Genomic DNA, 25,333 nt, shown 5'->3' on the forward strand with positions numbered 1-25,333 from the left:
AAATGATTATTCCAGTATTAAATCGTGTTTTCCTTTAAGGAAAAAACAAACAAAAAAACAAAACAAAACAAAAAAACAGATCTTAGGTCTATCCTGGACCCAATAAATAAGTTAACTAAAAATCAAACTCAGAAAAGGAATTTGACAGATGGAGCACAAAAACATTTTACATAAATATCTAGACCTAAATAATGACAACTTAGAGAAATAAGGATATATAAAAACAAAAAACAAAAAACCCCCTCTAATAGATGTTCAGAAAGGAAATCTGTGTGCACATAGTAGGCTCCATATTCAAAACAGAAGCAATTTCTTTCTGAGTTCTTGACAACATGAAAATAAAAACATTCATCACCTTTCCTCTCAAATTTGTAGCCTATAGGAGAACACAATTTTTAAAAGGCTGGCCTAATGTTCTTTCTGGGGAAAAAGACTGAGAAAGTAGACTAAAGAGGCCATAATGTATTACTGTAGGCTCTCCCTCTTAACTCGTTCACTATCTGTACTTAATATACATAATTTAATTTTAAGAAATATTTTGAAATTGCAGAATCACTACTATAAAATCAGAAATAATAGAAAGGAAAAACTAAATTTCTAATGGTTCTTTCAGCTAAGTAATGGTTAAATTTAGAAGAGATATAATCCAGGGTAATTACTGGGATATTTGGTTTCTTGTGCAGACTCTCAATCTGCAATAGTCAATGATTAGAAAAACCTCCAGAAAAGTGTAACAGTGATGCTGTTGTTAACTGAGGCATAAAAGTCCTCCTTTACGGAATGAGATAACTAAAGCAGATAAATGTGAACAGGTACTTTAAGTACAAAAATGTAAAGTATGATTCCTGGAAGCTATCATACCTCAGACACAAGTGGTCATCCCTGGTCAGTCCCAGCAGACAGGGTAAGACTGAAGCATCCATATGCAGTACTGGATCTGTCTCTTTGAGTGGAGGAGCCACCAGAGAGGTGGATGCAGCTGCAGATTTATGAGAGTCCAGTGTGCAGAGAACATCCTCATAGCTACAGGGTCAAGCAAACAAATGCCATAGTCAAAAGCTATAGTCTCCTAAGGGGAGGAGGCTTTAAGATTGTAACAGTGGGCCCCCAGTGGTAGGAGCACTGTGAAAGCAAATGTGGGGTCTTGTGATGCTGTGAAATCCCAGCAGGCCAGCTGGCATTTGGAATAAAGGGAGTGTCTGTGTAAGCAGCTCGAATAAAAGGTGAGTGACCGAGTCAGAGGATCAAACAGAGAAGCCCAGTTATCAAAAACTGGAAAAGAAAAAGATTTAAGTGATAATGGAAGGTAGAGGGAAGGCGTGAACCTGAATCCAGTGTGCAAGTGCTTATGTCCTTCCCACCCAGAGCCAGTTTTTTTTTCTTTTTTTAATCATTTTAAGGCTCAGGTTCTAACTAAAGGCACAGCCCCTAGAGCCCATATGCTTTTCCAGTTTTTATCAAATTACGAGCTGGAAAAAAATATCTTGGCTCTAAAATATACAGAAAACTGCAAAATGAGATTAATAAATATTTCAAGAGGAAAATTATATGAATCTTTCATTTTGCATAGCCAAACATTGTATTTTTCATCTGAGATATGACTATATTTGACAGGATGTGGAATAAGGCCTCTAATAGAATATCCAGGGATTATGTAGCCCTTTAGTTGGCCCTTCTTTAGCCTCCCATAGTCCAGGCAGGGATGGTCAAGAGGGTGTTAGAACTTCAGCAAGGATGGGCAGGCAAGAGGAAGGCAGAAACCCAAATCACCAAAGCCAGAAATGTGGGGGTGGGGAAGAGAGGGAGGCTTAGGGAAAGGGTATCTGAGACATATGCAGAGGTTGGGCTTGACTGGGTGCTGGGAGGTACAACACAGTGTCCCTGGAGATGGCACAGTCTAGTTTCTAATTTTGGAAATGGTCATACCAGGGTTTCCAAACTGGCAGGCAAGCTGGCAGCAAAGGACACTGAATAGTAGAGAACCATCTGGAGGCAGGTGGCCACTCAGTGTTATGGAGGGGTATGAATGCAAACTTGGCAAAAGCTAGACAGCAGGGCTTAGTTTCTAAAGTTTCTAAACTTAGTTTCCAAAGGGGCAAGAGGCAGAAGAAAGGACTGAGTCAGAGAACTCAGTCCTTCTAAAGGACTAAAAGTAGAGCAGTGAAAATCAGTGAGTCAAGGAACACTGAGACACAGAAGTTCTAAGGCTCCCAAGTTCACCTAGTGTGATTGGCCACTGGGCAATCCCAGGAACACTGCTAGAACATTTCCTCCAATGGGACCTCTAGGACTTCTAGATTGGAAGCAGGCCCCAATTCTATATGCCTCCTCCTTGAGGGGAGGGGTTTCATAGTCTAAGTGAAACAGGACATCATCTGAGATTACTCTGGAGGGAGGGAGGGCCCCTTATTGTGTCCAGAGAAAATGACCATGGAGCGGTTACTTCTCAAATCAGAGTCAGAGGAGAGTGAAGTGAATAGATTCCAATTTTCAGGGAGAAAGCTAGAGAGACAAGGAACCACCCAGTGGGCTTGGCAGGGGCAGTTTTTTAAATAAACTCCTCTAGCCAGAAATCATCCTCATATAGGCAGCAGGGTGTGTCTCTCTGGGAGGGGACCAAAGACCCTGACCCGGGGACATTGTGATGACTGAGCAGAGATAAAAAGAGGAGGAGACTGAGCAGCTGTACCTCTAGAGCCATTTGAGGCTGCTGCAGAGGCTGGTGACCTCGGGCTGGAGAGCACAGTGGAGAGCGTTAGGCTTCTCCTGGGACTATCTCCAAGGTCCAAGATCAACCACAACTTCTCGGGTTACCTGACAGCAGGGCAGGGCCAGGGCCAGGGCCAGGGCCCCAGCAGAGGAGAAAGAGCTTTTACCTAGCCAAGCTGAAGAAGAAAGAGGTCATCATGGACTACTAGATCATGGCAGCAGCAACCGCCTGGATCCTGGCACACTAAAAGATTTCCAGCAACTGTAAGTGACCTTGATGAGAATGAGTTCTCACAGCATGCCTGGAGGGATGCTGTAGGGGCTTTGGATAAACTTGTCAAAGAGATTATTTTTGTTGTTTTTATCCCATTCCATTGTAAACAGAAAACTTGTAGATAGGGTAACCAAGATCTTTTCCAAGACGATTTATTTTTTTTTATTTTTTATTTTTTTATTATTTATTTATGATAGTCACACAGAGAGAGAGAGAGAGAGAGGCAGAGACACAGGCAGAGGGAGAGGCAGGCTCCATGCCGGGAGCCCGACGTGGGATTCGATCCCGGGTCTCCAGGATCACGCCCTGGGCCAAAGGCAGGCGCCAAACCGCTGCGCCACCCAGGGATCCCTCCAAGACGATTTATTGCCTAGGTAGAGGTATTGCCATTTCTCATTCACTGGGTATTAGTGATCCAGAATCTAGGGATAGCTAATGTTTTAAGAGCCTCAATAATATTTCAAGACTGATTAAAATTAATATTTGATTGAATGGTTATAAAACGTTAACAGTATGCCAACTAATGAACTGCAACTCAGCTCGTACTCTTCACATGGTGATAAAAGAGAAATAGCAAAAATCATCTTACAGTAGACCCCACAGATTATCCAAAGGACCAAAGCATTAAATATATGAATGCACATTTAATTTAAAACAATAGTATACTGAAATATTTGAAATAATGTGGCTGGGGACATGAAAATAAAGGTGCCAAAGAGGGACCTAAACAAAGGACACAAAAATGATCCTGTTCTCAAGATTCTAGGTGGGCCCCATCTCAGTTTTCTGGAAATGCCTTTTGAATGTTAAGTACATCAAACTTGCAGGCTCTTTCTTGCTATAGGCATCATTGCACAAGGGTTGTAGGTATAATTCTAAAGTTTTCAGATCCGTAATGAGTATCATATAATGCAAAAGTATTACAAAACTAGGAATTCATATGCAAGGCAAAAAGCCAGAGAGAGAGAAATGGAGATATGAGAAAATAAAATTATCCATAAAATAACTCACAAGTTATTAAAGAGCTTTAGTGTTTTCCAAGTAAAAGACCTAAAATTTAAAACAGTGTAAAATAATTAGCAACCAAGTTGTTCTTTCCATATAAATTCCAAAAGCTAAATGTTATTTTAAATGTCTGGTCACACGTGTTAGTTTATGGAATTAAGGTCGGAGTTTGTTTCCCTTGAAGAAAATTTAAGAAAGGAAGGGATAATGGTTAGAAAAATATGGGGAAGCCAGCTCACTAGGAGAGGAGAGCCTGGTGGACACTGGGAAGGATGGGGTATAAGCAAAATGTCCCGGGAAATACAAGAGTACTTCATGTAGGATTCATGAAGGATATTATGTTTGCTAAAAAGCATACTGCCACTTTCTTGACTAACAGAAAAATGAATTTGTGAACTGTTTGCCATGGCACGCTGTAGTTTTTTTGATAGCTAGAATTGGAAAATGATAGCACAAAACAGGTGGTGGTATGGAAGGCAGTGAGTCCATTGTCTGTACCCGGTCATGAAATGGGAGCACCTGTGATTTTAATTTAGAAAAGAGAACTAAAATGCTGCAGTCACTAAAATATCAAAGTGGGATGCTTGGTTGGCTCTCCAGATCAGCCTCATAGAGTTGGGTCAGGAAGATCCAAAGTCTAGTCCTCATTTATGCTCATGAAAGAGAGTGGCTCTCCTGATCTTTATAAACTGCCAACCTATTAATTACAGTAAGTAGGACTTCCAAGTCTTACACTGAGTGTGAATGGTTTTCTACAGAAAACTGGCAGTGAACAGAAAAAGGAGTATCAAAAGTTTCTTGGTGTCTAAGGAGTTGGAACACCCTAACAGTTAATGCCTTAAGCAATGCAAACCTGATAAATGACTGGTGGAGGCACACCACCAGTGTGTGCTCTACACCAGTGATAAAGCTGTTACTTCTTTATATAGTTATAAAAATCAGTTACGGCAGCAATAAACTATAGCCTATAGTAGTCTACTTTTCCAATAGGTATCCAGTTAAGTTCTAAATCAAATCAAGAAAGGTAGTTCTTTAGGGTATTGGTATCATAGTACCGAACTTTAATCCAAGCTTATTGACCAGAGTCATCCTTTACTTTGCCAAACCATCACAATTTTATTAGCGTTAGTTATAAGCCATATTTACTCTTAGTATTACCTTATCAATGGATAAAGTCACCAAGAAAAAGAATGGTATGTCCTCACTCTGCAAAAAGATCAAGCCTAGGGAAAGGATTCTATTAGAACATCCTGATGAGCTATTTGACATTCTTATGGTGGAACTAGAACCCTGTTAAATGTCAAGGGTCACCCAAGTACTACTCATTTCTTAATTAAAAAATCGACCTCAAGGATTTATTATAATTTGATTGCCTGAGTATATTACATCAGTGCCTAAGAATGATTAGTGGAAGAGATGGTAGGATATAATTTAAGGGGTTGAAAGAGCTAAAAGGCCTGGACGGGAAATCATACAAAATGTCCACTGTTTCTGTCACATATCATAAAGTTAACAGTCCAACAATGGGTACAGCAAATCGTTTTAACTGTACTTTCTTTTTAAAAAAGATTTCATTTATTTATTCATGAGAGACACAGAGAGAGGCAGAGACACAGGCAGAGGGAGAAGCAGGCTCCATGCAGGGAGCCGGAAGTGGGACTCGATCCCGGGACCCCCGGGTCACACCCTGGAAGGCAGGGGCTAAACCGCTGGGCCACGGGGGCTGCCCTTAACTATACTTTCTTACGTTTTGGAGAATTTCGCATTGCTATTTCCTCTCCCCACCAGTCCCTAGCCCACTAATGCTCACTTTTACACTTCTGCTTTTTAAGCCTTGGCTAAGGCCATTTTGGATTTTATGGTTATGCTGATCTTTTTTTTTTTTTTTTTTTTCTGAAACTCCTTAGCACTGGTCGTATCCCTCGCTTGTTTTTTGCGTGTTAAATACACGAATAATACAAAGTACTATTGATTTGAAGGGAGGGAGATCTGCTTTCCCAGTGTTCAAACTCCATTTACCCTTGAACGAGATACTTCTTATTGCTGATCCTCAGTTGCTCTCATCTGTGAGGTGCGAATCATCTCTACCATGAAACTGGAAAGTTGTTGGGAAGGGGGGTGGGGGGAGTGATTTTTAAAAGATCATACGAGTGAGTCTGTGCTTTCAGGGCTCAACACCTAGTGAAATAACAAAATGCTTTTCTTCCATCTCTCTCTGTCTCCCGTTCTTAGGAAAACGGGTAAACAGTTGACTGGTGCTCAGTTTAAAAAAACTGAAAGGAACTGGGAGTGGGGGAGGGTCTTTAAATGATACTCGTGCCTGCACTGGTCCCTCAAAGCTCTTTAAATGAGAATATTCTCGGATCTCCGGGTGGCTCAGCGGTTCAGCGCCTGCCTTTGGCCCAAGGCCTGATCCTGGGGTCCCGGGATCCGGTCCCACGTCGGGCTCCTGCATGGAGCCTGCTTCTCCTTGAGTCTCTCAAGAATAAATAAATAACAAAAAAAAGAGTATTCTTGTCAGCTAGAGCAAGTTCTCTCTCACGAGTGCTGAAAAATGTTGCGCCCTCCGTCACCTTTCTCTGCACTCCGGGAGGCGGTCTCCTCTGTGCGGGCGGCGCCTCAGCTGCAGCGCCAGTAGCCGACCAGGGGTCCCGGGACGCCGCCTCAGCTGCGCTTCGGCCGCCCCCGCTCCCGGGCCTGAGGCCCGCGTCCTCCATCCAGGACCGTCCCGGGTGGCCTCTGCTCCCGCGGGACACCGTCCGCCGCTGCCTCGGGCCGCTTCGCGGAGGTGGGAGCTCGCCACGGAGCTTCAGTAAAAGTTGGCGCGGTGGCTTCCCAGCCCAGCACGGCCCCGAGAATCACCGAGAACCGGCTGCCGCCCTTCGCGCCCCTCGTCCACCGACTGAGGCATCCCCGGCGGGCTTTTGAGGCGAAGTTCGCCGCCGGGCGCAGGGGCGGACCCCGGGGAAGGGGAGCGCCCCGTCCTCCCCACGGCCGCGCGGCGGCTCCCAAAACCCGGCGGCGGATCCCGGCGGCCGGAAGTGCCCGGCGCGGGGGGGAGGGAGCAGGAGCCGGGCGAGCCCACGCCGCCGCCGCCGCCGCCGCCGCGCGCACGCGCCCTCGCGCGCTGGGGCTGGGGCTGGAGTCGCAACTCGGAAGCCGGAGCCCGGACGGGCCCGGGGCCGGGAGGGGGGGGGGGCGCGCTGCGCGGGGGCGGGAGCAGCGGAGGCGGCCGCCCCTGGCGGCGGGTCTGTTTATCCCGGGGAAGAAGTTTAGGAGCGGGAGATAGGAAGGAGGGCGGGCCGCGGAGGAGGGATGCGGCTCGGTGGAGGCGGCCGCCACAGGGACTCGCCGCCATCACCTCCGCCGCCGCCGCCGCCGCCGCCTCAGCGCCGGAGGAGCCGCCGCCGCCGCCGCCGCCCCGCGCGTCCGGGTAGGTCCCCTCCCCCGCCGAGGTCCTCGCCGCGCCTCCGTCCCCCGCGCCGTCGCCCGCGGCGCTTCCGACCCTCCGGCGCTGCAGGGGGGCGGCCCCGGAGCCCCTGGCCCCGGAGCCCCGCTCCCTCGGGGCTGCCTCCCGCGCCCGCCGCTCGGCCCCTCCCCCGCCCCTCCCCCGTCTCGCCCCCCCCCCCCCCCCCATCGCGGAGCAGCCGCCGCTCCCCGAGCCTCGCCCCTCCCCTGCCGCGGGCTCCCGCCCCTCTACCTGGTGCCTCCGCGCGCCCGGGGATACCTACCTGTTTCCTTTCCCAGCCGGAGCTCTGCCCCGTCCCCCTCCCCCAGCGCTCCCCCCCCCCCCGCCCCGCACCTTTCACCCCCGACACGTGTCTGTGAAGTTACCCCGTGAGCCCGTTTGGGGGCGCGTCCTCCACTCCAGCCGGCCCACCCCGTGCCTGCTGCGGGGTCGTGCCCTCCACCTTCCCCGCGCTCTGGCCGCCCCCTCACAGATGCTCCCTCGCGTTCACCAGCTCGCGGCAAACTAACTCTGCGGCCCAGGGCCCAGGTGTCCCCGGTCCCCTCTCCCGAGTCTGTGCACTGAGTAAAGGGGAGACACGGTGGTCGCCTTCTTCTCAGAGCAGTGAGACCCAGTAGAACTAAGGTCGACCTTTTCGCTTATCCTAACTTTTGGCTTCTCTCTCCGTGAACTGTGTCATTCAGCCATACTTTTTTTTTTTTTTGGAGGCTTTGTCTGTATTTGAATAATCCTGGGCCTAGATTGTTCCATCATACTTGTTTTCCCCAGTTTTTCCTTACAGCTGAATCCACTATTTCTTAGACAGGAAATTTGAGTAATAAAAGGTTTATACCTTGGAAAATTACATCTCTGCTGCCATAATGGGAAAAGTGGAATATTTCAAATTATCATCCTGTTATTCTTGGGAGAAATGGTGCCTGGTGGTTAAGAGCTCGGATGTAACTCAACTGCCAGGATCTAAACCCCTGCTTTGCCAACTACCAGCTCCGGCCTTGGGCAAGTTATTTAATCTCTCTGTGCCTCAGTATTCTTACAGCTATAAAATGGGGCTAGTGATATACTTGATAAGATGATGGTGATAAGAGCATAACTTACGCAGGTAAAATACAACAGTTCCTGGCACCTGGGAAGTGCTTGGTAAATGTTCTTCATCATCATCCCTTAGCTTTACTGGGTTTGGCTATTGGTAGATTAATTTTGAGGAAGAAAGATGGACCTAGGAGGCTACTTTTTGCTCTTCTCATTTAACACCCTTTTTTTTTGATGTTATGATTCATATTTTGTATTGTAAAAATCAATTCCTCCTTGTGTGAAAAGTGCAGAATTGTAGCTCCCTATTTTCAGGTAAGTTTCCAGGCCCCCAAGCAGGTCGGTCCCAGCTTCAGGTAATCCTTAACATTTTGTATTTGTTTTGAGAATAAATGAAATTGAAATATATAGCGGGTTTATCATAGTGGCAAAGGAGGGTTTTATGGATAAAAGTTTCAGTATGCTGCTAATTAAATAATTAAAACTGATTATTCTCATCAGTCTCTTATGTTGAAGAGCTTGGCTTCACTCAAAAGACTGGTAGCTTTTCTCTCTCAACGTATTATGTTTATGAATATGACTGTGCCTTGATATTTCCCCAAATTTCACTCACTCTTTTAAAACCCTGACAGTTGGGACACCTGGGTGGCTCAGCGGTTAAGCTCCTGCCTTTGGCCCAGGGTACGATCTTGGAGTCCTGGGATCGAGTCCCTCGTCAGGCTCCCTGCATGGAGCCTGCTTCTCTCTCTGCCTGTGTCTCTGCCTCTCTTTCCGTCTCTCTCATGAAAAAAATAAACCTTTTTATTTTTAAAAAAGAAAACAAACAAAAAGAAAACCCTGACAGCTCTTGCCATATCTGCTTACCTCCTGTGTATTCCATGACAATTCCATTAAAATCCAAATCGGTACTGCTTAGTTTAATAACGTTATAAATAGTGACGTATGCAACTATCAAAATAAAGATGTTTTCCCGCATATAGCTTAAAATCCTGTTTTGTGTCACCAGTGAAACGTACTCCAAACTTTGAGTGACAGTACCTTTGCGTATGCTGTTCTCTGGCCTAAAATAACCTCTGCTCTTTTCCCCACATATCCAGATTCTACCTATCTTTCACATAGTTTCTGCCAACACTGCTTTCTTTGTCTTTTAGCTTTCCTGTTGTCTGTATTCTGCATTTTTGGCTTTGAATGGTGTAAGCCCTGGTTCAAGAAAAATGACTCCTCCCCTAGAGTAAGACTTTGAAAGTTTGTAGGAACTTTGAAGGGGGTGGAATGAAATTGACATTCAGCATCTTCTCTGTGCTGAGCACTCTTCCATTGATTTCGTACATATTCTTTCTAAAATTATTTAATGAGCACTTACTTCATGCTAGGCATTGAGGATACACAGGAGCAGCCCTTCTGGGCCAAGAGTTCTAGTGAATATCAAGCCCTAATTGCTCTAAGGTATCCAAGGCATATAATGAATTAACTCCTCTCTTATGGACCTGAAATGGTACTAGCTTTGTACATTGAGAGAACTGAGTAAATAATCACTTAAGTCAGTTTCTATTTAGGGCTTAATTTTTGGAGAAAAGCTCCATCAGAGAATAATAATATGGAATCTGCTTTTTTGTAATTTATTTTAATGTGGCACTGACAGACAATAAGCAAGTAAGCAGGTAAAATTGTTTTATTAGAGAGTAGTGGTAATATAAAAGGTAATGGTAGTCACTAACACTTAAAAAACACTGTGCCACGCACTGTTTCAAATAATTTAGCATCTTGTTTAAACCTCATAACTATCTCTTGAAGAAGGCTTTATTATATCTCTTTCACAGATAAGGAACCTGAGAAACTGAGACATTATTTGACTTCCATAAAATCACACAGATTTATAAGTAATGGAGCCAGATGATATTGGGTAATCTATTACTTTTTGTTGCCTCTCAGATCTTCCAGTTCCTGTTGGTTGCTTTAGGCAAAGTTCTTCACCTTTCTGGGTAAAGAAAAAAAAAAAATTCTGACAGTGAAGTTTCCTTTTTTAGGTTGTTTAGAGAAGTAAAGGAGATGTAGCTTTTGTGAAGCACATAGTAAGTGCACAGACTTATCCCAAGTCTTAAGTATGACTAGATATTGAAGGCATTTGCATTTTGGTGGTCCTGCTCACCATTATGTTTCCTGACATAGATTTATTCAACTTAGAAAAGTTTATTGAACAAATAATATGTGCCAGGCACTCTGCTAGGCTCTGGTAATGTGTGTTAATGGAAAGAATGTACCTGTATTCTTGGAAGCAAAAGCTATTGGAATAAAGATACTAGATAGCTAATTACAAAAATAATAATTAAAATTATGATAATTGCCACAAAGGACACTTAATATTAAGCAATGAAAACCTACTAATGTATCAGGAAATTCTCCTCTGGACAAATGACTTTTAGGTTAAATCTGAAGGATTAACGAGTTACTCAAGTAATGTTGGCAATTTCAGCTTTCTAGAACTGAAAAGCTGGGTGATGCAAAATGAGATTAGAGCAGATCACAATAGTCAATCATTGCTAAGCATTTTTACTTAAATTCTGGCAGTGGGAAGCCACTGGATAATGTTAAAAAGCTGAATAAGTTACTTAGATTTTTACTTTAAAAATATACTTGACTCCTCTGCAGAGGGCACATTGGAGAAAGGCAAGTATAAATGCAGGGAAACCAGTTAGGCTAGGGGTTCTCAAACTTATCTGTGGAGAAGGACCTGTTTTGGTTTGGTTTCGATTGGTTTCTAACCTGTACTGGTACTTTCATGAGGCAGAAAAAAATGGATGTTGTGGCAGTTGTCAAATTGCTGTACAAATTTCTAAATACTTCTTTTAGATACTGTATTTACCTTGTTTCAGACCAGTAACAGTTCATGGATGACTCTTGGTCTGCAGACCACACCTTTGAGTAGAATTGAGTTCAGCTAATATAGTACTGTAGGCAAGAGATGATGGAATCTTGGTCCAGTATGGCAGGAATAGAAAGTAGCTAGATTAAAGGGGGGAGGGGGGTAATTTGATAGGATTTGGTGATAAATTAGATTAAAAGGTCTAGAGAGAAAAGGCAGAATTTCTAGGGTTGACGATTCTTGTGACTAACAGAGAATACTGGGGAGAAAAGCAGCTTTTTTGTTTTGTTTTTTGTTAATTTCTGGGAAGCAAAGAGAGTATTGATCATAATTCATTTGGGAATCCTAAGTATATGGCTTACAATTGATATCTTACTGTGACAGATGGGGAATGAGATTGCCCAGGGACAGAGATGATAAAGGGATATAGTAGTCCCCTGTGAATTTTCAACATTTAAATTTTGGTAAAAAGACATGTAGCAAAGGAGACTGAAAAGGTATAGCCAGTGTTGGGAAGAAATTTTCCTTGACATCACTGAAGCCAAGGCAATAGACAATAGGCTATTTGAAAAAGGAAGGAGTGGATCATCAAGTATGTCAGCTATGTTGAATGAAACTGAGAACTCAAGTGGACAACTAAAAAGTACTCTTTGGATTAAGCAACATGAAGAAAATTTTATTATTTTTATTTGTTTAGGTAGTTATTGGGGGCAAGGGGCAGAGGGAGACAGAATCTTAAGCAGGTTCCATGCCCAGAATATGGAGCCTGACACCAGGATCTCAGGATCATGAGACTGAGCTAAAATCCAGAGTCAGACACAACCTGCTGAGGCACCCTGCAACATGAAAATTTTATATTTCTCAGTAGTCTATCCATAAACTAGTTGATGATGAAATTTGTTTAAATCTGCCAAAGCAACAATCCCAAATTTAGGACAAAATTATCATATCTATAATATGAGCCATCTTCCTAACTCAATTTAGACTCTATTTCTATTTATCACCATGTAGATATTCTATAAGCATCTCGAATTCTTTCTACAACTCATTCATTCAGAACATACTCAGGCAGAATGTTTTTAAAGAACTATTATTCATCAGGTATTGAATATTAAACTTCTAGAACTGTGACTAAACTTAAGAGACTAAGGGCATTGGACAGTTTAAATATTGTTAGTGTGATTAGTGCTGTCATTGCAGCTTATTCAGGTTGCCTTGGAAGCACGGAGAAGAGGCATCAGGGAAGGCTTCCTAAGAAAAATGACACTTGACTCTTTCTGAAAGACAAGAAGAGAGGTGGAGAGGGCAGTGCAGTGGTGGAGTAGTTTAAAGAAATGATACTTCAAGTATTTTGAAAGCATGCAAAGGCAAGGGATTGGGGCTCTAGCATATGCATGGTAGATTGTGCCGTTCAAAAATTTTTCTCTTGCACTTGTGTACCTCTTTCTGTGTGCCATTTTAATTAATATCACTACCCATGTGGACACCAAATATGGAGACACCTATGAATATCTTCAAAAGTTGAAGATTAGTCTTTGTTGTAGCATTTCTTTTCAAGGTGATGTTTTATTTTTATTGGCTAACTTTATATATTACATCCATACTATTAGAATCATTAAGTAATTGATTAGCATAACTCAAAAAAATCTTGGTTATGTTTTGATTTTTTTTTTTTTAATGGGAGAAATGTAATGCATACAAACTTTTTCTGAAACTTAGTTAAAAATGAAGGCTTTGGTAAGGATTTTAAGAGTTTACTACTAAACCTCAGGTATATGGTTATTCATAGTGCTTTTGGACTCCATAGAATAAGAACAGGCCCCTGATACCATAAATACTATTTTAGATAGTTGTCTAAATGTCCCTGGATTTACTCTCTTGCACTATAGTAGGACACAGGTCATCTGCAGGGATTACTTTTCTGAAGAGCACTGTGGTTGGCAAAAACTTATTGGCAAGATAAAAAAAAAATAGTGTGTTAAAAGGGAAAATGAAGTTAAATGGATTTTAAAGACACAGTAAAGGAGTAAAGGTTCTAGAATTTGTCTGCTTTAAAATAAAAGGGGAATGGGCATTATCAAAATTTGCTTCTGAATTCAGTGAGTTATTATAGAAATGTTAACTCTGATTGGCTAAGGCAGTCTCCCTTAAATTTTGTTAGGAAAATTGTAGCTCTTACTTAAAGTTTATTTTTATTATTTAATATCTTTTGTTCTTGCCTTCTCCCTGGTTTTTGTTTCCTTAAATCTTACTGAATCTTGCGTAGCAACTGTATATATTTCATGTATTGCTATGGTTCTTAGAGGCATACCTTTTGAGGCCTCCTATTTATACATATATGTAGAGCTCTGATGTTCTGTATGTTCTAAAGGAGGACAGAATAATTATTAGCATTATATTTTGAATCGTGTTCTATAACTACTGTATGTGAAACAAAACTTTACATAAGTTAAAGATAGCAAATAAAATTATTTACAAATATAAAATGGTGTTACCTCAAACCATGATTGCCATAGGTTGTTTATACACCAAAAGCAACTGTGTGATGGAAGTGATTCATCCGTGCAGTATGAGAAAATATATAAGAAATGTGAGAAAATTCGTGCAGTGTGCTGAGAAAATACTCCTTTGAGATTGTTGTATTTACTCTCATTCTTTATTAGATATGAGAATAAATAGGAATGACAATTTAAAAAGAGTTGCTTTACTCTCCTATTAAGTAATGCAAGATCTCAAAGGTTGTAGTATGATTTAAAAGTAGTATGGTGCTTTTAAAATACTATTTGAGATTAGTTAGCAAAGAAGAAACTATTGTTTCCTGTCTGGACATGTTTTTTGAAGGAAATTTAACAGTTCTTTATTGTGTGTATATGCATTTGTACTTCTCCCACCACCCCTCTCCCTCAAGGTAATTAAGCGATTTTAAGGTAAAGAGTGCAATAGATTCAAGGCGCTTTACTCGGTTGTAATTTGGATACAATTTTTGTTTTAGTGGGAAATTTCCCTGAAAGGTAGTTTTCATCCTGGAAGTCACACACACACACACACACACACACACACACACACAATCATTGAATATGAGTTCATTCTGAAGTATCAACATAGGAAGCTACAAAATAATTAAAAATCAATTGAATTTGATTTAATTAAAAACTTCGGCAATTTTTAGTATCAGTTTAAACCTTTTTTAGTTATTCTGCATGGCATTTGAGCTTCAAGTTTAATATGTCCAGTTTTGTTAGAGCTCAAGTGGGCAGACACTAAGCAAATTTGTCATTTCTGATTGCATTAAAAGTGTATTATTTATTTATTTTTGAGAGAGGGGGGCTAAAGGAAAGGGAGAGAATCTTAAGCAGGCTCACTCCTAGTGCAGAACCTGCCATAGGGCTCCATCTAAGGACCCTGAGATGACCTGAGCTAAAAATCAAGAGTCAGACGTTTAACTGGCTGAGCCATTCAGATGCCCCTAAAGTATATTTTTTAAAACTTGAAAATATTTTTTTCATGTATTTTATCAGTGACATTTGAGAAACTGGCTTGAATCAAGTGGTATTTGGGAGTACCTTGATTTATGTTTTAGTCTTGATGATTTTTATTTTCTCAAGTATCTTATTTTCACTGTTTTATTTGTGTGCTTCCCCCCATAGCAAATCACTTATCAATGAAAGTTGCATCATTGAATTGTATAACAAAATCTGCATTTCTTTCTCACAAAGTATAATCAAGTTTATTTGAATATGGGCCTGAGAAACTAGCAACTTACTATAGTGTAAAGGTATTTTCATAGAATTTTCTCATAGATTTTCTCAAAGAACTGCCCTTTTTAAAGCATTTGTACCCAACACTGTCAAATACATTTAGAAAATAATCTCATTAAGTATAGATAATACTATAATTTTTTGAATGATATTTGCCATTAATTACAAGATGCACCATTATTTTATGTACCCAATGGGAGAAAACACTATCAATTACAATTGCAAAATGCCATCAATTTTAGGAATATCAAAATAAGGGAAAAAATGGGTATCTTAGAATTCATGAAATGTGGCATTAATACTGCATTTCGTGATTATGACCAAAGTTCTTCAAAATAACTAACCTCCCAAACATGAAACGAAAATTTATCCTGCTTTAACATGTCTGCCTTTGGTTCAGGTCACAATCTTGATGTCCTGGGACTGAGCCCCACATAGGATCCCTGCCCCATAGGGAGCCTGCTTCTCCGCACTCCCTGCTTGTGCTCTCTGCTCTGTCTCATGCTTTCTCTCTCTCTCCCTCTCTCTCTCTCTCTCAAATAAATAAATAACCTTTAAAACCTTTGAATTTAAGTAGTTACTTAGCATCTCTGCCTCAACATTCTCATCTATAAAATGGAAATGGTAACAGTACTTACCTTAAAAGAGTATTATGTAAGAACCAAATTATAGTCACATTTAGAATAGTACTTTTTACATAATTAAATGCTTTGTGTAAATGTTGGTTAATTAAGAACAATATTGCTGTTTCTGATCTAGGATATGCAGGTAAATGTGTTTGAAAGGGAGGGACAAGGGGCCTTATTAAATGGGCCATTGGTATTTGGAGCACCCAATGAAGATTAAAGTGTTTTGTTGATTTGTCTTATTTTTATTTTTTATGTCTTTTAAAACTAATGTGAGATGGCAGTCTTGACAACTTTGATATCTAAGTTGCATTTTTATTTTCATAAAAATAGTCTTCATGTGTGTTAAGACATGGTCAGAATATTGATTGCTATGATGAATATATTGAAAATAACCTGTGATATATTTAATGATTCCTGTCAACTTCATAAGAAATTCATTCAGAAATATTTTTAAAGAGTTTCAAATTAAAGAACAGTGTTTTAATTTTAGTTAAAACATCCCACTTCTTGCATTGTGAAATACATGGAGGAAAAATAATACTGGCAGTTTTTATTTTCATGATTGATTCATTTGATATTTAAAATCTTGTCATATGCTCTAATAATAAAAATAGGTTAAGACCTTCCTTTGAACTTGATTTTTTTCTTCATTTTCACTTTTGCTTTGTTTTTGTTCTTTCTGTTTTGAGCTCACATCATTCATTTATTCCATAAATGGTTATTGACCAGCTCTTAAATATTAGGTTCTATTTTTACATTGATGAATTGGAAATAGCAGTTGACCTGGAATCCTCATTATTTGGGATTTATAAATACTGTCTAATCATTGAATGCTTGGGCACAATGCTGCACTCTTAGTTTTAATCCTTATAACTACCCTGCTAGGGTAGGTCATTACTTTTCAAGGGTTTCTTCTAAATGATTGGCAGAAGAGTGAATTCTTTGTTGATGGAAGGGAGGTGAAGGTCTGTATGAATGGTCGAGGTAGTGGTGGAGGAGAGCTTTGTGTTAAAAATTTTTTTTTTTCAAATATTTTTAGTGTTTGCTCCAGAAAAGGATTTGACTCTTGGTTTCTATAATGTTAATACAGCCTTCTTTGTTTTAATATAAAAATGTTTTTAAATTGTCATGAGGAAAGATTTTAAAAAGTGTTTTGATTTTAGACTGCTAGGAACTTGGCACTGGGAACAGGATTTTATCACAGACATTTAGGCATTAAGCTGCTATTATGTATTTTTTTTATTTTAGGTAAATTTTTATTGAAGTTTAATATACATTTGAAGACATGCATTCAGCATATCATACAGCATCATACAGCATGTACAGCTTTGTCTGGCTTCTTACCCAAAATATTTATTCATTTTTATTATCATCATCATTATTATTGTTATTTTATTTTTTTTTTTATTGAGAAAGAGAGAGAGAGAGAGAGAGAAAGTATATGTAAGGAAGCACAGGTTGGCCAGAAGGAGGAGAGGGAGAGAAAATCCCAAGCAGGCTCCACGCCCAGTACGGGCTCAACCCTGAGATCATGACCTGAGTTCAAATCAATAATCAGACACTTAACTGACCAAGCCACCCAGGTGCTGGCAGAACCATTTATTTTTATATGATCCATTGGTGTAGTGCATAGCAGTAGCTTATTCATTCTAATTGTTCTATAATATTGTGTCACTGTATTACTGTATATGCCATAAATTATGCCATAAAACCCACTCTACTGGGTGTTTTATTCTTTGGCTTATTATTATTATTTTTAAGATTCTCGTTATTTATTTGAGAGAGAGAAACGGAGATAGTGACAGTGAGAGAGCAGGAGCAGGGAGGAGAGGGCGAAGCAGGCTCCCACTGAGCAGGGAGCTCAGCTGGGCTGGATCCCAGGGCTCCAGGATTATGACCTGAGCTGAAGGCAAATGTAGAACTGACTGAGCCACCTGGGTGCCCCTCCACTCTACTGTGAATGAACACCTAGGTTGTTTGCAGTTTTGAGCTGCCGTGAATAGTGCTCCTATAGAATATTCTTATGTATGTGTCTTTTGCTGCACACATACACATTTGTGTAGTGTATTTTCCTTGTAGTGGGGTCATGGTGTGTACTTCTGTTCAGTTTTAGCATGTATTATCCATTGTTTTCCAAACTGGTTATATCAGTTTATACTCTCATCAGTAGTGAATGAGAGTTCCATTTGTCCCATATACTCTGCAACACTTGCTTGATATTGTCTCATTTATTTAGCCATTCTGGTGGATGTAAAGTGGTATTGCATTGTGAAAAGGCTAGGTTTTCAAAATAAGCATGGTTCCTTTTCCCACTCATACCCGCATGCACACCAAGGAAAAGTGGAATAGAGACATGTTTATTTTCACAAAACCCATCAGATGATTCTGGCTGTCTTGTCAGTTGATAAGATGCAGAATATAAAACAAATTTAAGTATAATTTAAGGAAAATGAGACTGTCATGAAAATGATAGCTTCACTGTATAGTTCACTGACTTTCTGACAGATGGCGTATTTCTGCCTAACTATTGCTAAACATGGGGAAGGCTTTAAGATTTTGCAAGCTGGAGAAAAGTTTTGTAGGCTAGTTTATGGAGTGAGTCTGCAACATTGGCTCAAAGCTCTCATTACACAATGCTGGAATGAACTTGCTCTTACTTAACTTTCTACCCAAATTGTAGGTTGTGTAGGTTCACTTTTTTGTTGTTAAGGTCTGCTACCCCTTAAATAAGGAAAATATCTACACAGCAGGGCTTACTCAGTTTTCAGACCTTGAAAGTTGACATAATTTTACCATATGCCCACAGCATGCTGTGTACTGTTTTATATTTAATTTTTTATTATAAAAAATATTTTTTATTATATGTGGAGTTTCATCTTGTGTCAACAGAATGCAGTGGTGCTAATATATTTTTCATTATTAAATTGTGTAGTGAAAACCAAGGATGCAAAAAATATTTCTACCTGTGTATCCTGAAAGTATTAAGATTGTGGTTATTCCTCAATGAATGTAGATCATGTTAGAGTTTATGTAAGGAAGTGTCATTCCTGTACCTTTTATTCTTAATTTCTTCTATTAAAACACACATATAAACTGATAACTGCAGGTTAAGATAGTTTTACCTTTTTAACATTTGCTTTTTTTTTTTTTTTTTAAGATTTTATTTATTCTGAGAGACACACAGAGAGAGGCAAAGACATAGAGGGAGAAGCAGGCTCCCTATAGGGAGTTTGATGCAGGATTCAATCCCAGGACCCTGGGATCACAACTTGAGCTGAAGGCAGACGCTCAACCACTGAACCACCCAGGCCACAACCCCCTTTTTTAACATTTTCATATGTTTTTTTATAGCTAATATTTTTATATCTGACTTCATTTCTTACTGCTGGAAAATACTGTTCCTGGGTAGAGCAGCCATTTGATAAATACTTGTGCTTTACACATTCGTAAGTAGTTACTGATTATTGCTAGTCATGAGAATCTTGGAATTATTAGCTCATCAGAAGAGCTGAGATGGCATTCATGTCCTTAAAGTGTTCCCATGAGGCCTAAAAAACGATTCAGGTTATTTTGCAAACCATTTCCTAGTGGAGAGGTAGGGCTGATAGGTGGATACAATAACCTTTTGTTAACTCCAGTTTGACCATGTGCTACATCATTTCAGAAAAGACTGGCTTAAAATTCAGGATCTCCTAACATATTGTTCTTCATGGGTCATTTTGCTTTATTCCTTTCTCTTTTGATTTCGTTTTCTTTCTTTTCTTTTTTCTCCCCTGTAAACTAAGCAGCTATCTGAAATGTTTTTCTTCAATAAAATGTTTTTCTTTAAGGAAAATAAAGTCATTTTAATGGCGATGTACATACTGGATATAATGATGTAGACATGTGGATCCCTACTACCCTTTATCCTAAGGCATGCTATTTTGCCAATTTTTTTCCATAGATTTTAATAACTGAAAGATCCAGTAAGTGTAGTTTCTTTTACCTTTTTTGAGGACAATGGTTTATCCTGCTTTTATTTAGGTAGTACTAATTTAGTCTTGTGTCTCATTGTCCTTGTTCTATTTAGCATTTGTAGTAGATATCTTTTTAATGAAGTATTATTTACTAATTGTTGAATTATAATAAGCCTGGGTGGGTTTGGTAGATTTTTACTTCCAGCTGCTGCTGTGATCTAGTCTAGTGATATATAAAATGAATGTGTAATAATGAGTTCTGTCTTTAACAGGCGGTAAAATCTGAAAGGAATCTACTAAGTACAACTCTCTTTTTCTAACCCTTCTTTCCTTTAATGACAGTTATCAAGATGGGGATTTCTATGATTGTTAAGTGGTCTGGGATGCAAATACCAGGAGGTGGGCAACCAACTTCTGGTCTCAGGTGTTAAGAGATAGGTGATGCCACTGCCCTTATTGACTACTTTAGGTACCAACTTGTTCCATGTCGGGTGCTGTAGCCTACAAGATTAGAGTCACAAGGATGGCAGTAGGCAGTGGGAAATTATAGGCTCCTTGAGCTGAAATAGATAGTGGCTGTCTCGTCCTGCCATGGAATGTGTAGAGCAACAATGTATAATAAAGCTTTGTGCTATGATGGCAGCGTTCTAGAATCTCCACTTTCCATTGTGGTAGCCACTAGCCACTTGTGTCTATTGGGCACTTAAAATGAGTTTAATACAACTGAGGAACTGAATTTCTAATTTAATTTATTTTATTATTTGTTAAGACTTATTGTGCAACAAACCCTTTTGATAACAAATAGTTAAAAACAGAACTGTGTACTTAATGAAAGCATCCACTTAAGAAATGACTCTTCTGCTTATAAAGATTTTTTACACCATTGCTCAGAAACCCAAATGAAAGAGCAAGTTGTGGGTGGTTAGATTGACATGGAGTGGAAGGTTTACAGAATCACTGTAGTAAAATAGCAAAGGAGAGAAATGTGACGGATGTTTGCTAGAGTGTTTGAAGTGAGGTATTGTGAGTGTTTTGAGTTTGATTAGAATAAGTGAGGCCAAAATGGGCATAATGACAAGAATGGATAGGGCTTAATGAAATGTTGTGAATCAGTATTGGGATTAATTTGGTGACAGAAAGGAATAAGTTCTATTATAAAAATGGTATACTGAAGCCTAATTTTCATCATTTGCTCAAGCTATTTTAGGTAATAAGTTCTAAGTCAGTATCTTTGAAAAAGATTGCTAAAATTTCAAGTGGATAAGATCGTTCAGGAAGGTGAAGTAACTCTGATGCTGGGAGTTTGGAACTGAACAGGAGTTCGGCCATACAAAGTGATGGCAAGAACTGTGAAAAAGACATGGAGACAAGTGTTGAAGTCCTCCATAAAGGAGCCTGACTGGAAGAGGGATGAGAAGATGATAAAAGGGAGAAGAGGGTAAGAGAATATAACACTCGATTCATGTGGTTGTCATACAGTTTTGGCAGAAGTTTAGAAAAGTGGTCTGGAAGCCACACTGGGAGGTTGAAAGAATTCTGGGTCTGTCTCCTTTTTCTAGATTCTTCACAGGTGTAAGGAAAGGACTTTATTTTAGCAATTCTGTCTTAGCTTCTTTAGGTATTTGCCTCTCTGACCTTGTGTTTATTTCTCCAGTGCCTGGTACCTTACCTTTTAGGTACTTAATGTTTGTTCAGTACATACTAGATGAATGTGAAGTTGTTTCAGTGTCCTAGAATTCTAGAACAAAGGACATTGCTTAGACACTTTTAAAAAATTATTTGAGAATTAAAAGGAACTGTTTCTTTAACACAATTGTATTTTCAAAAATGGAGTTAATTACCCCAATTTTAATTAGACATTTTTACATTTGAAAGAGTAATACCGGAAATAAATTATATAGCTTTACATAAATCAGTGGATGGTAGTTTCTTAGTGGGTTATTAAGGGTCGCTGAAATATTTGGAGACTATTCTTGATTTTCAGAGGCTGACTAGATGACATTTCAAAATTGTAGATCTTTCAGATCTCTAGACAATTATTACAATTCTTATCTCTGGCAGTGGGTTTCTGTGTTTTGTCATTGAAGCACTAAACTCTTGGAGGAAGGAATAGTAGTAGATTGATTAGCTTTGGGCAAGATGGGTACAGAAGTCTTCACTTTAAAGGTAAAAAATTTTGATCCCTGCAAAACCTAGAGCAGGAAGAGAAATATGAAAGCTAAAGATTATGACTTTGTAAAAAATAAAAACAACAAAACATAACTGAGGGCAAAAACACCAAAGTTGTGAAAAGTAAGAAAAGGGAAATACAGCTTTTGTCTTGAATCCTTGTTTTAGGACTTAGGTAAATTTGAAAAATGTCTAGGGTTAATTTTAGTGGATCCAGAATTGGCAACTAACTGCAGAAACTACTGTAAGTACTTGTCAGATCTTATCTCCTTTAATACTCATTAAAATCTTCCTGGGTGAGGAATTCTTCTTTCTGAAGATGAGGATGCTAAGGGCCAGAAATTAAAAGTAACTTGTTCAAGGGTTATAAGTCCTTATTTTTAAAAAATTTCCATTGTTTTATATACAGGTCTTCCAGTTATATTTCAGTGAGTTTTAACAAATATATTCACCTGTGTGACATCAGCCCAGTCAAGATACAGGACATTTTCATTACACCAGAAAGTTTCCTTGCAGGCAGCCTGGGTGGCTCAGGGGTTTAGCACCGCCTTCAGCCCAGGGCCTGATCCTGGAGACCCCGGATCAAGCCCCACATCGGGCTCCCTGCATGGAGCCTGCTTCTCCCTCTGCCTGTGTCTCTGCCTCTGTGTGTGTGTGTGTGTGTGTGTGTGTGTGTGTGTGTGTCTCTCATGAATAAATAAATAAAATCTTAAAAAAAAAAAGTTTCCTTGAATGTTACATGATTCCTAAGAGACATTTGAACATCATTCTTTTTCCAGTTATACCTCCACATTACTTGCATTGAAAAGGAACTGAAGCCATTAGAGATAAGCAATGTGAGAGCAGCAGTTAATAGCTGATACAATTTGTTGGACAGCCAAGTGATAAAGGTTGAAAAAACAAAAATAAGACCTGAAAATAACATACTTAGAGGAAGTTGGACTTTGCTCCTCTTAGTAGTTTATGAGACTGTTACTGTCTTGTAAACTAGTTCTATCTTTGAGTTTAATATTGGTATGCGCAATAAACATTTATTCAGCGCTTTCTGTATACCAGGCGCAATTTAGATGTTTTCTATACATTTCCACATAGTACACTAGTCATAGGAGGTAATTGCCATTTATTACTTCATTTGTTGAAGTATTACCATTTATTATTATTTTACAAACAAAACCGAGGCCCAGAGACCTCACACAGCTTCAGGTTTTGAATTTAAGTCTAATATCAGAAACCAAATTCTTAAAACCCTGATGGTATTTCCTGGATCATTCTGTAATACAAAATTATATTTGCTACTTAGTTTTCTAGGTGGCAATAAATTATATGCTGCCTAGAAAATATATAATACTTTTTCCATAGCTAACTCAAACCAGGTAGTATATCTTTGCTATCTGTTGCCTTCGGTATGAAGCCATGGTTACGTAAATATAAAAATACAGTACTCTTAACTAGTTAGGCATATTTGATGAATTAGAAAAATTGTTGTATTATGGGACACCTGGGTGACTCAGTGGTTGAGCATCTGCCTTTGGCTCAGGTCATAATCCCAGGGTCCTGGGATCAAGTTTCACATCAGGCTCCCCACAGGGAACCTGCTTCTCCTCTGCCTGTCTCTCTGTCTCTCTCATGAATAAATAAGTAAAATGTTTAAATATATATATAAAGAAAAAGTGTATTATCAACTAAAACCCTTGGATTTAATTTTTGACTACTTTGTTGTTGTTTCTTAACTGTATGACCATGAATCACGTTGCTTCTGTGTTTCAGTTTCCTTATCTGCAAAATAGAAGTATCTACTTCACAGGGTTGTTTAGAGGATCCAATTAGCTAATACATGAAAGAGTAAAGTTCTGAAGTGTAAAGTAAAATCTTATGGATTATTGTACTCATAACTACAATAAATTCTATGCAAAAGGCATTGGTTATACAAGTACTTGAGTAGTTAGAGAGTAATTCATTTTACTGAGGAAATATGATGGGGGGTTATAGATTGGTTAGTAAAAGTTTTATAGAAGAGGTGGCATTTAAGATGTACAGATTAAAGTGTTGGTGCTTATAGAAAGGATAAGATTAAATTATCATTTGTTAATTGAGATAATTTACTACATTGAGTTGGGTAAAAGAAGTGTGGTATGGTACTGTAACTTATAAATTAGTTCTTAAATTAGGCAAATTAACATTTTTAAATTATATCAAAAAGTTTGTAACATATATTGTCATGCTTTTCATACATTTTAAACAAAACAAATTATGCATAGGTAATTTCTGATTGTCTTGTTAGGATCTTTAAGCCATTGCTAAAATTTTCAAAAATTAGACTAATGCCTAAGTAAACTTGATTTTAGAGACTATCGTGAACTCAAGGTAATGCTTTGGTATTAAAAGTATCTAGATGATCTTGTTCCCTTAGTTGTACTAGGGCTACTTTAAAGTATATACATATAGGGGCACCTGGGTAGCTTAGTTGGTTAAGCGTCTAACTTTTGATCTCAGCTCAGGTCTTGATTCCAGGTTGTGAGTTTAAGCCCTGCATTGGGCTCCACGCTGGACATGGAGACTACTTTAAAAAATACACACACACACACACACACACACACACGTGTATTTGGGTAACAACATTTAGTTTTAGCTTTTTGAAATTTTTACCAAAAAAGACATGATCAGGTTTTTTTACATTTTGTTTGTTCTCTTAAGCACGTTTGAAATTATGGAAGATTTTTCCCTAAGAGACCTACAAGATCTAGTTCAAATTATGAGGTCAGGGCTATCTGTCATCCTTCCTAGTTTCAGTAGGGTCTAAATGAGTGTAGGTTCCCCAATCGGTCAGTGAATACGAGAGAGACTAAAGGAATGAATAATTGATTTTAAAAAAATGAAAAAACAAATGTTTTGCAACTTGGCCACTTTGAATGAATAGTCTCCTGACTGCTCAAACTCAAAAGTCTTACCCCTTTTGAGTTCACAATTTAAAATCTTACCTTATGAGGTTATTAACCATGCTTAAAAACTGTCATGATAATGAAAGCTGATTTTTAAAAACCCCTCCTGTCTTTATGAGATTTCTGGAAATAACCTCCTTTTAAAAAGTAAAATATATATTTGCAGATAGGCTTGTATTTTTCTTGATTGTGCTTTTTTTTTTTTGGTTTATTTTTTTTTATTTTTTTTTAATTTATTTTTTATTGGTGTTCAATTTACTAACATACAGAATATCTTGATTGTGCTTGTATTTGATGTATAAGTAGTAAGAAAACAATTAAACTTTCAGCAACTCACAGGACATAAAATTGTAGTTGTTTGCAAATGATTTTTAAAAGTAGCTTCCAGAGATCCAGAGTGTCCTTAATTATGTTATGCTGTAGAAAAAGCAATCTCGTTCTGAAATGATCTGTAGTTTATTTATTTTTTTAAAGAAGTTCATCACAGTGTGAGGAAATTATGTGGTGATATCAAGTAAGTCTTAGTCTACAGG

General features: G+C 39.1%; 1 protein-coding gene across 4 annotated transcripts in view; it reads left to right on the top strand.

Annotated features, from left to right (window-relative positions):
* The first annotated feature begins 2,676 nt into the window (after window positions 1-2,676).
* Window positions 2,677-25,333, top strand: part of SPOPL (speckle type BTB/POZ protein like) — a 72,916-nt gene continuing 50,259 nt past the window's right edge. The window contains exon 1 of one of the 4 annotated variants that reach the window (XM_072789052.1): window positions 2,677-2,973. The gene's annotated coding sequence lies outside the window, so the exon portion shown is untranslated. Of the gene's footprint in view, window positions 2,974-7,232; window positions 7,422-20,059; window positions 21,131-25,333 lie in introns of those variants that run through there. The other 3 variants (XM_072789049.1, XM_072789050.1, XM_072789051.1) reach the window with 3 other exon arrangements.

Source organism: Canis lupus, chromosome 20 (genome assembly GCF_048164855.1).
Source record: "Canis lupus baileyi chromosome 20, mCanLup2.hap1, whole genome shotgun sequence".
Taxonomy (NCBI): Eukaryota; Metazoa; Chordata; class Mammalia; order Carnivora; family Canidae; genus Canis; species Canis lupus.